At 41.3% G+C, this 10,210-nt stretch overlaps 1 protein-coding gene and 1 long non-coding RNA gene across 7 annotated transcripts in view; one reads left to right on the top strand and one right to left on the bottom strand.

Moving 5' to 3' along the window:
* LOC116553880 overlaps positions 1–3,931 on the top strand; it is a 27,720-nt gene extending 23,789 nt beyond the window's left edge. Inside the window, exon 4 of the long non-coding RNA XR_004269950.1 lies at positions 3,812–3,931. This is a non-coding gene — a long non-coding RNA (uncharacterized LOC116553880). The remainder of the gene's footprint in view (positions 1–3,811) is intronic.
* CNNM2 (cyclin and CBS domain divalent metal cation transport mediator 2) overlaps positions 1–10,210 on the bottom strand; it is a 170,168-nt gene that overhangs the window by 122,561 nt on the left and 37,397 nt on the right. The gene's annotated exons all lie outside the window — the stretch shown is intronic.

The following is a 10,210-nucleotide window of genomic DNA, read 5'->3' as shown; positions in this document are numbered from 1 at the left end:
ACACACACACACACACACACACACACACACACACACACACACACACAGAGTTAGTGAACCACAACCCTAATTGCCACTATTGTGAGGAGTGTTCTCTCAAATAGCTGAGATAATTTACAATATTAAGATTGCCAGTCACTGGAGAAATACAAAGCAAAACTACAATGAAGCTAGCAGTAATGGGCCCAGTGCAATGGCTCACACCTGTAGTCCCAGCACTTTAGGAAGCCGAGGTGGGCAGATCACTTGAGCCCAGGAGTTCAAAGCCAGCCTGGACAACATGGAAAATCCCTGTCTCTGCAAAAAATAAAATTAGCCAGGTGTGGTGGCACATACCTGTAGTCCCAGCCACTAGGGAAGTTTACAAGGGAGGATCACTTGCGCCCAGGAGGCAGAGACTGCAGTGAGCTGGGATTGTTTCACTGCACTTCAGCCTGGGTGATGGAGTGAGAGACCCTGCCTCAAAAAAAAAAAAAAAAAAAAAGACAGCACTACTGGCTGGGCACAGTGGCTCATGCCTGTAATCCCAGCGCTTTGGGAAGCCAAGGCAAGAAGACTGCTTGAGCCCAGGAGTTCCAGACCAGCCTGGGCAATATAGTCAGATGGTATCTCTACAAAAAAATTAGCTTGGCATGGTGGTGTGCACCTGTATGTAGTCCCAGCTACTCAGTGCAATGAGGCGGAAGGATCACTTGAGCCCCAGAGGTCAAGGCTGCAATGAGCTATAATCACACCACTGACCAGCCTGAGCAACAGAACAAGACCCTGTCTCAAAGAAAAAAATAAATAAAAAGCACTATACTGCCACTAGAAGAGTTGTAACTCACATACCAAGTGTTGACAAAGATGTGGAAAAACAGCCAGGCGGGGTGGCTCACGCCTGTAATCCCAGCACTCTGGGAGGCCAAGGTGAGTGGATCACAAGGTCAGGAGTTCGAGACCAGCCTGGCCAATATGGTGAAACCCTTTATCTACTAAAAATACAAAAATTAGCCAGGTGTGGTGGAGGCTGCCTGTAGTCCCAGCTACTTGGGAAGCTGAGGCAGGAGAACTGCTTGAACCTGGTAGGCAGAGGTTGCAGCGAGCCGAGACTGTGCCACTGCACTCCAGCCTGGGCCTCAGAGCGAGACTCTGTCTCAAAAAAAAAAAAAAAAAAAAAATGTGGAAAAACCAAAACCCTCAGACACTGCTGGTTGTAAAATGGTACATACAGCTACTTTGGAGAACAATTTGGCAGCTTCATAAAAGTTGACTATATAATCCAGAAATTTCACTCTTAAGTATCTCCGCAAGAGAAATGAAAGCATGTCCACACAAAGACAATGCAAGTGTCCACAGGAGCATTATTTTTTTTTTTTGAGACAGTCTCGCTGTGTTGCCCAAGCTGCAGTGTAATCTCAGCTCACTACAACCTCCACCTCCCAGGTTCAAGCGATTCTCCTGCCTCAGCCTCCTGAGTAGCTGGGATTATAGGCACCTGCCACCATGCCCATCTAATTTTGTATTTTTAGTAGAAATGAAGTTTCACCATGTTGGCCAGGCTGGTCTGAAATTTCTGACCTCAGGTGATCCGCCCACCTCAGCCTCCCAAAGTGCCTGAATTACAGGTGTGAGCCCCAGTGCCCAGACTTCAAGCATTATTCATAATAGCCTAAACCTGGAAGCAATACAAATGCCCATTAACTAGCAAACGGGTAACAGAATGTGGTATATCCATGCAATCAAATACAATTAGTCAGTATAAAAGAACAAACAACTGATACATGTTACAACATGGCTGAGCCTCAGAAACATTTTGCTAAGTGAAAGGAGCCAGACAAAAAAGACTACCTACGATTCCTTTCATAGGAAATTTCTAGAAAAGGCAAATCTATAGAGACAGAAAGCAGATCAGTGTTTGCCAGGGGCTGGAGAGGAAAGCAGGAATTGACTGTAAATCAGAAGAAAGGAAACTTCTAGGGACAAAGCAGTGTTCTAAAACTGGATTGAGGTGGCAGCTGCCCAACTCTATAAATTTACTTTTAAAATCACTGGATTGTATGCTTCCATGGGTGGGTTTTATGGTATGTAAATTATACCTCAACAAAACTGTTTTAGGAGAAGGAGGCCAGGCACAGTGGCTCCCACCTATAATCCCAGCTACTCAGGAGGTTGAGGTGGGAGGACTGCTAGAGGCCAGGAATTCAAGACCAGCCTGGGCAACATAGCAAGAACCCCGTTTCTAAAAGAAATGTTTAAAAAAACTTAGCCAAGTATGTTGGCATGCACCCGTAATCCCAGACACTGGAGAGGCTGACGTGGGAGGATCCCATGAGCCCAGGAATTCTAGGCTGCAGTGAGCTGGATCATACCAGACCCCAGGTAGCTCCGTGGACCTACCAGATTGCTCATAGCTCTCTGCATTCTTCCCAGAACTTACATGAGTCTGAGCCTTAATTAAGTACTTCCTCCTAGAAACTTTTCTCCATCTATATCCTGCCCCACTTCCCATCCCACCTCACTCCCAAGGAGACTGCATCTTTTCAATTTTCCCTGAGCTTTGCACTCAGCACATATATCTTCATCTCCTTTATTCCCACTTCCTAATTCTCCAACAAATTCCTTGAGGAAAGAATCATGCTATTAATCTGTCTATTTTATATTACACCCTACATATAGCAGGCACTAAATAGATATTTGTAATACTGAGCTACAAAATCTACAGGGAATAGGCGCCATCTAAACAAGGTCTTTTACATTAGCATGAACAGTGGCAAAAATCTAAGCTTTTAAAATTCATAGTACCCCATCTTCCACTCCTCCTCCATCGAACCATTATCTAAATCCCTTCCAATTTCAGAAAACAGTTTTAGTTTATTTCAGATTTTTCCAGTTTAAACAGACAAGTACAGAAATCACAAACTATATTTCAATGCTGAGCACAAGCAAATTTTTGACAACTGAATATAAAATCTGCAAGAGGAAAAGACATTGAACCTAATCAGACACAAGGAAATATACCTCCTTATACTTCAGCTAAAGCCAAATTTCAACCAGCATAAAATTCCCAAATGAGAAAGAAAGGCTTTCTGGTAAAAATCTCAGTTAAGATGAAGACTCAGATTGTGATAAAGATTTTTTTTTAATTTCTGAAGAAGTGTTTAGTCCTGACCATTTTTACCTGAAACAGAAAACAAAGACCTTGAAGCTTAAAAATGTCTAGCAAGTTTACAACTTCAAGTGGTTGGCATTTAGTTTGTGCTACTTCTTAAATAAATGACTTATGAAAATTATCTGCTTTTATTTTCAGAGATGGTAGGACAATGCAATTTATTTTTAAAATCACAATTTGCGTCAGATGGAATTTAACCCTCCTACAAATGATTTACAGAGATAGACAAAGGCCAAACACTGATAAGGATAAAGACGCTGACTCGAGACTTTAGAAAAACAAGCATGAAAACAGTAAAGCAGACACGCCAGGGAATTAAAAGCTATCTACTGGTAATCTTCAACGAAGAAATCACTGAGATTTTAGTTAGCTCAATTTTGAGTAAAACAGCAAGTATTAACTATTGAGATAGTCTGAACTAGAAAGAGGTGCACAGCTACAGCCAGGGAAAATCTGATTTCCTGCTTCTCATTTTCTGACTCAGATTTTCAAATAATCCCTCGTCTATATGAAACAGCTATGATTTTAGAAAGTTAATATAAGCCACCCCAATTCAAAACGTTCACCCTCAAGAGGTAAAACAAAGAATACTGAGATCATTTTAAACTTCATTGTTAACTGCTGATCCTTCAAACAAGTCAAGACATGGCAGGGAAGAAGTCAGGTGCTTCATATATGTCTTGGTCAGTTTGTGCTGCTATAGCAGAATACCACAGAATGGGTAATTTGTAAAGAAGAGAAATTTATTTCTCACAGTTCTGGAGACTGGGAAGTCTAAGATCAAGGCATGGGCAGGCTGGGCGTCTGGTGAGGAGCATGGTCTTTGCCTCCAAGATGGCATCTTACATCCCCTGGAGGGGAGAAATTCGATGTCTTCACATGGCAGAGGGCAGGAGGGCCAAGTGCTGAGTGAAGCCTCTTTTATGAGGGCTTCAATCACTTTCAGGAGGGAGGAGCCTGCACAGCCTTAATTTCCTCTTAAAGGCAACCTCCCCTCCCCCACTTAATACTATCAAGTTAGTCGTTAAATTTCAATATCTGAATTTTGAGGGGATCCATTCAAATCATAGCAACATACAGCATTTCATTTAATCCTAACAAGAATCCTAAGAGATGTTTTAAAGTTGAGAAGACCAAGGAATAGAAAGACAAAGTAAAACTTACCAAGTCCCAAAGCTAGCAAGTAGCAGAACCCAAGTTTATGTTTTCCCTGCTGTATCACAGCGCTGCCAAGGCTAAGCAGGTGGTCCAGGTAACTAGCTATGTAGCTGGTTAAATACAAGACACCTGACACCAAGACTAGGCTCCCAATTTCTCAACTAAGAATATCTAGCTGGGTGCAGTGGCTCACTCCTATAATCCTTGTACTTTGGGAGGCCGAAGCAAGTGGATCACTTGATGTCAGGAGTTTAAGACCAGCCTGGCCAATATAGTGAAACCTTGACTCCACTAAAAATACAAAAATTAGCTAGATGTGGTGGCACACACCTGTAGTCCCAGCTACTCAGGAGCCTAAGACAGGAGAATCACTTGAATCTGGGAGGTGGAGGCTGCAGTGAGTCGAGATGGTGCTAATGCACTCCAGCCTGGGCGGCCCAGCAATACTCCATCTCAAAGAAAAAAATAATAACAACATCTAATTGGACCAATTAACTATTTCTACAAGTAATTATTTTATGTTATGCATAAAATTACATTTCATTACAGTTGGTAGACTGCAGACTCCTTCAGTGCAGGCTTAATAAATATTTATAGACTTTTTTGAAAACCATTAAGGCACTCTGAAGTCCATTACCTGTCTAAAGGACTGATATACAAACATTTGCCTCTTAATTTCTCATAAAGTAAAATAAAGCATGTAAGCATGTTCAGTCCATCAGAACAATGCACATTTGTTTAATTTCTAAAAGAAAACTCAAAACACACGAATCCTTAACCAGAAATACTGCTCCTCTGAATTTCCACATATATTGTGCCTGTACCTTTGAGTACTTATTACCTCAAATTTATATTAAAAACTATTTCTGTGCATGCTTTATCTTCTCTACCAGACTTTATACAACTTCAATATGCCCCACAGCATCTAGCAGAGCAGATGCTGAATACATGATTAAATGAAGAAAATTATTTTCTTTTTACCCCACACTGCTGCATATAGATGCTCAGAATCAATGTGGTTAATAAAAAAAAGAACGAAAAAGGAAAACTTTTTACAATAATAATGAGATTCTCCGGGAACAATCAGCCTTGAATCAAAGTTGATTTCTGTCATCAGGTTCTAATTAAGAACGGCAGATAAAGCAGATGGCGAACAGCTTTAATCTTCATGCTAAGTTGATACTACTCTGGTGAAAACACAGAAAAATTGTTTGGACAAGCCAACTGAACAAACATGATATTGGGTGTCTGGAGGAAAGTCATTCTTAAAGAGTCTTCTTTCCACTAGATGGCTATCTGAACTTTCACTGAGAGAGTCAGTCAAAGGGCAAGGCATCACTTAAAGTGACTGTGCGTTCCAGCTAGGCCAAGGAAAGGAGGGGGTGGTGAAGGGGAAGAATTCAAGGACAGGAAGGTTTGTCTTTTTTCCATTTTTAAAAGGTTTCTCTTTTTGGAACTACTTACTTAGTCCTCTTCCCATTTTCCTTACTCATATAATTTATTAAGTACTGCAGAAGTGTTTTCCTAGAATTGATGAAATTGTGCCAAAGTTCTCATCAGAGAAGTTTAGAGTTCACTTAAACTGGTCGGCCATATGATTTCAGACGCAAGCCTTCAGGACTTTATTTTGCCCATCTAAATGTGAAAATGTACCTACATAAAATGTGTCATTTTTTAAAATGAATGGCTCCTTAAGGAAAACTAGTAATAGTTTTTCCCTTAAGTACAATATGTATGTGATCCATACAATAAAACCTCAGCCATTTGAAGTAAACTACTAGGGCCATTTGTTTAAAATCATTATTTTACACTAATGTTTATTCACTTCTTTCTGATTATAGGATAAATGCTCACTGAAGAAATGTTGGAAAAATCTGAAAGCACATTTTGTGTAAATAAAATAATGTAAAATTTCCCATTTTACAGGAAGAAAAACATTTCATTAATTTCTTCCTTTGTAAAAAGGTAAACATTTATTTCTATATGACATGTGTTCAAGTGAGTTACTAGAGAAATAGCCACAGTATTGCCAAAAATAAATTGTTGAGCATAGGTAAATCCTCTTTCTTTTCATATTCTCAGCTTCATCTTATAAATGAGAGCTATCTCTTGGCTCATGATGAACGTTTAAGCATCAGTTAAGACAGCAGAATCAAATTACTCAATGATACACTACCAGAGCATGGTGTTATTTGGTTTAGGTTACATCATTTGATGGAGAACAACACAGAGGTAAGATCCATCTGATCCATCTGATGGGATGTTTCTGTGCAGCCTTATTTAAAATTCTGTTGAACCTGGCATGGTGGGTCACACCTGTAATCACAGAACTTTGGGAGGCCAAAGCAGGAGGATCACTTGAGCCCAAAAGTTCAAGACCAGCCGGGGCAACATGGCAAGATCTTATCTCTACAAAAAATATGTTTAAAAAAATCAGCTGAGGACAGGGTTTGATGGCTCATACCTGTAATCTCAGCACTTTGGGAGGCTGAGGCAGGTAGATCACTTGAGGTCAGGAGTTTAAGACCAGCCTGGCCAATATGGCAAAACCCCATCTCTACTAACAATATAAAAATTAGCTGGGTGTGGTGGTGCATGCCTGTAATCCCAGCTACTTGGAAGGCTGAGGCAAGAGAAATCAGAGGTTGCAGTGAGCCGAGATCGCACCAATTGCACTCCAGCCTGGGCAATAAGAGCAAAACTCCATCTCAAAAAAAAAAAAAAAGAGAATTGCTTGAATCCAGGAGGCGGAGGTTGCAGTGAGCCAAGACCGTGCCACTGTACTCTACCTGGGTGACAGAGCAAGACCCTATCTCAAAAAAAAAAAAAAAAAAAAAACCAGGTATGGTGGCACATGCCTATAATCTTGGGAGGCTGAGTCAGGAAGATAGCTTGAGCCTAGGAAGTCAAGGCCACCTGAAGCTATGATCACATGCCACTGCACTCCAGCCTGGGCAACAAAACGAGGCCTTGTATCAAAAAACAAAGTAAAATAATAAAATTCTGTTGAATTTAAAGCATAACAAAAATTACAACCCTGTGTAATCTCAATTATGTTAAAAATAAATTTAAAAAAATAAATATTCACCAGAGGAAAAAAGATATGTCAGAATGTCAACAGTACTTTTATCTCTTTGTGGTGAAAACACAGATGAAGAAAAACAAATGGAATTCTTTTAACAGTTAAAAATTTGTTGTTATTTTATTGCAATAACATTAATGTAATGGCAACAACAAAAGATTTCATGTACTGCCCTTTAAAACACCTGTCGGTCATGATCTGCACAGTACGTACCAGTACGTAACAATATGCACATTACAACCGAAAAAGTGGTAATGATATTCTCAACAATCAAAGCATCCACCAAGTTTTAAAATAAAGTACAAATAAAAGATCAGTGTTTTTCAAAAGCTACTTTTCCTGGGCACGTGGCATATGTCAGACGCTGTGCTGAGCTCTTTGTATGGATTATTTCATTTAGCCCTCTCAAAACTCTAGGAGATATTATTACCATTCTCATTTTAAAGATGAGGCCGGGTGTGGTGGCTCATGCCTGTAATCCCAGCACTTTGGGAGGCTGATGCCGGCAGATCACCTGAGGTCACGAGTTCAAGACCAACCTGCCTAACACGGCGAAACTCTGTCTCTACTAAAAATATAAAACATTAGTCAGGTGTGGTGGCAGGCACCAGTAATCCCAGCTACTTAGGAGTCTGAGGCAGGAGAATCACTTGAAGCCGGGAGGCAGAGGTTGCAGTGAGCCAAGATCACACCACTGCACTCCAGCCTGGGCTACAAGAGTGAAACTCTGGCTCAAAAAAAAAAAAAAAAAAGATGAGGAAGCTGGCCAGGCTCAGTGGCTCATGCCTGTAATCTTTGCACACAGGGAAGCCAAAGCAGAAGAATTGCTTGAGCTCAGAAGTTCAAGGCTGCAGTCAGCCACATTCACATCACTGCACTCCAGCCTCGGTGAAAGAGCGAGACCCTGTCTCTAACGCGAACAACAACAACAAAAAAAAAGATGAGGAAGCTGAGGCTTACAGATAAGCTAAAGTAACTTCCCCGGTGTTAAACAGTTATTAAGCAAAAGAGCCAGAATTCAAAGTCAGATGTCTGATACCAAGACTCACACTTTTACTGAGAATGGGGCATTTGCACTGCCTTCAATAATAACCAGACTGAGAGTGTAAACTATGGCAAATATCCCAGATATAGCACGGATACAGACTGCAGCTTCCTGAGTTACAAGCAAACACCATTTACTCTTCTACAAAAAGCCTGCGAATCCCTCCTGAACAGAAGTATTTGGTTCACTTTTCATGTATAGTTATATGAGTAAATGTGGCATATAATAAATAAAATGAGCCAGGCACAGTGGCTCATGACTGTATTCAGCACTTTGAGAGGCTAAGGGCGGTGGGCGGGGAGGGGCATTGGTAATCACCTGAGCCCAGGAGTTAGAGACCAGCCTAGGCAACATGGTAGAATCCCATATCTATAAAAATTACAAAAATTAGATGGGCGTGGTTGTCCTAGCTACTTGGGAGGCTGAGGCAGGAGGACCACCCGGGCCCAGGAGGTTGAGGCTGCAGTGAGTGAGCCATAACCGTGCCACTGAACTCCAGCCTGGGCAATAGAATGAGACCCTGTCTCAAAAAATAAGAATAATAAATAAAATAAAATGATCTTGCTCAAAACTGCCAAAACCTGGATAACTATCCTGCCTCACAATCTGAAAGCACCCACTAACTTCTGGCTATTATCTAAAAGAGGGTTTTTTTAAGCACCAAAATGAAATAGCTATCACAAACCAAAGCACAAGGTCCAAGCTGATTAAAAACGAATACAAGGCCAGCATGGTGGCTCATACCTGTAATCCCAGCACTTTGGGAAGTCTAGGCAGGCGGATTAACTGAGGTCAGGAGTTTGAGACCAGCCTGGCCAATACAGTGAAACCCTGTCTCTGTTAAAAATTCAAAAATTAGCTGGGCATGGTGGCACGCACCTATAATCCTAGCTACTAGGGAGGCTGAGGCAGGAGAATCACTTGAACCTGGGAGGCGGAGGTTGCAGTAAGCCAACATGGCGCCACTGCACTCCAGTCTGGGTGACAGAGTGAGACTTCATCTAAAAAAAAACACAAACAAAACAAACAACAACAACAACAAACAGATACAAGTTGCTTGAGTTCAGAACAAGTCAATTCAGACTCAATAGTTTACATTAGAAAAGAGGATAGTTTTAAGATGAAGTCATACCAAAAACTACCCAACTTCAAATCACATTCACTTGACTCCACTTGCTTTCTGCACAATATTGCCTTTTGAAACTAAGTGTAGAGAAGAATCCCAAATTATTCAACATAGTTAGAAAAAAGGAAAAGTAGAACTTATGAAATATCCCACAACTTAGCTCTTCCACCTTTCTCTCCCAGAGCAACTGCTCTTTAGTACTGTATTCCAGATTGTTATTATTTCAGGGATTTATTCCAGAGAAGCAAACAAGTAAGCAGGCTACCCGCCTAACATAGCTCAAAATGGCAGATTAATTACTAGATGGCCTTAAACTACATCAAAATTAAGCAGAGATATTAGTCAATGTCTTAAAAAGATGGTTTTCTAGGCCGGGCGCGGTGGCTCACGCTTGTAATCCCAGCACTTTGGGAGGCCGAGGTGGGTGGATCACGAGGTCAAGAAATCGAGACCATCCTGGTCAACATGGTGAAACCCCGTCTCTACTAAAAATACAAAAATTAGCTGGGCATGGTGGCGCACGCCTGTAGTCCCAGCTACTCGGGAGGCTGAGACAGGAGAATTGCTTGAACCCAGGAGACGGAGGTTGCGGTGAGCCGAGATCGCGCCATTGCACTCCAGCCTGGGTAACAAGAGCGAAACTCCGTC

This window comes from Sapajus apella, unplaced genomic scaffold, assembly GCF_009761245.1.
Source record: "Sapajus apella isolate SASKATOON/1434 unplaced genomic scaffold, GSC_monkey_1.0 scaffold13, whole genome shotgun sequence".
NCBI classification, from domain to species: domain Eukaryota; kingdom Metazoa; phylum Chordata; class Mammalia; order Primates; family Cebidae; genus Sapajus; species Sapajus apella.
This window is presented reverse-complemented; position numbering and strand designations above follow the sequence as displayed.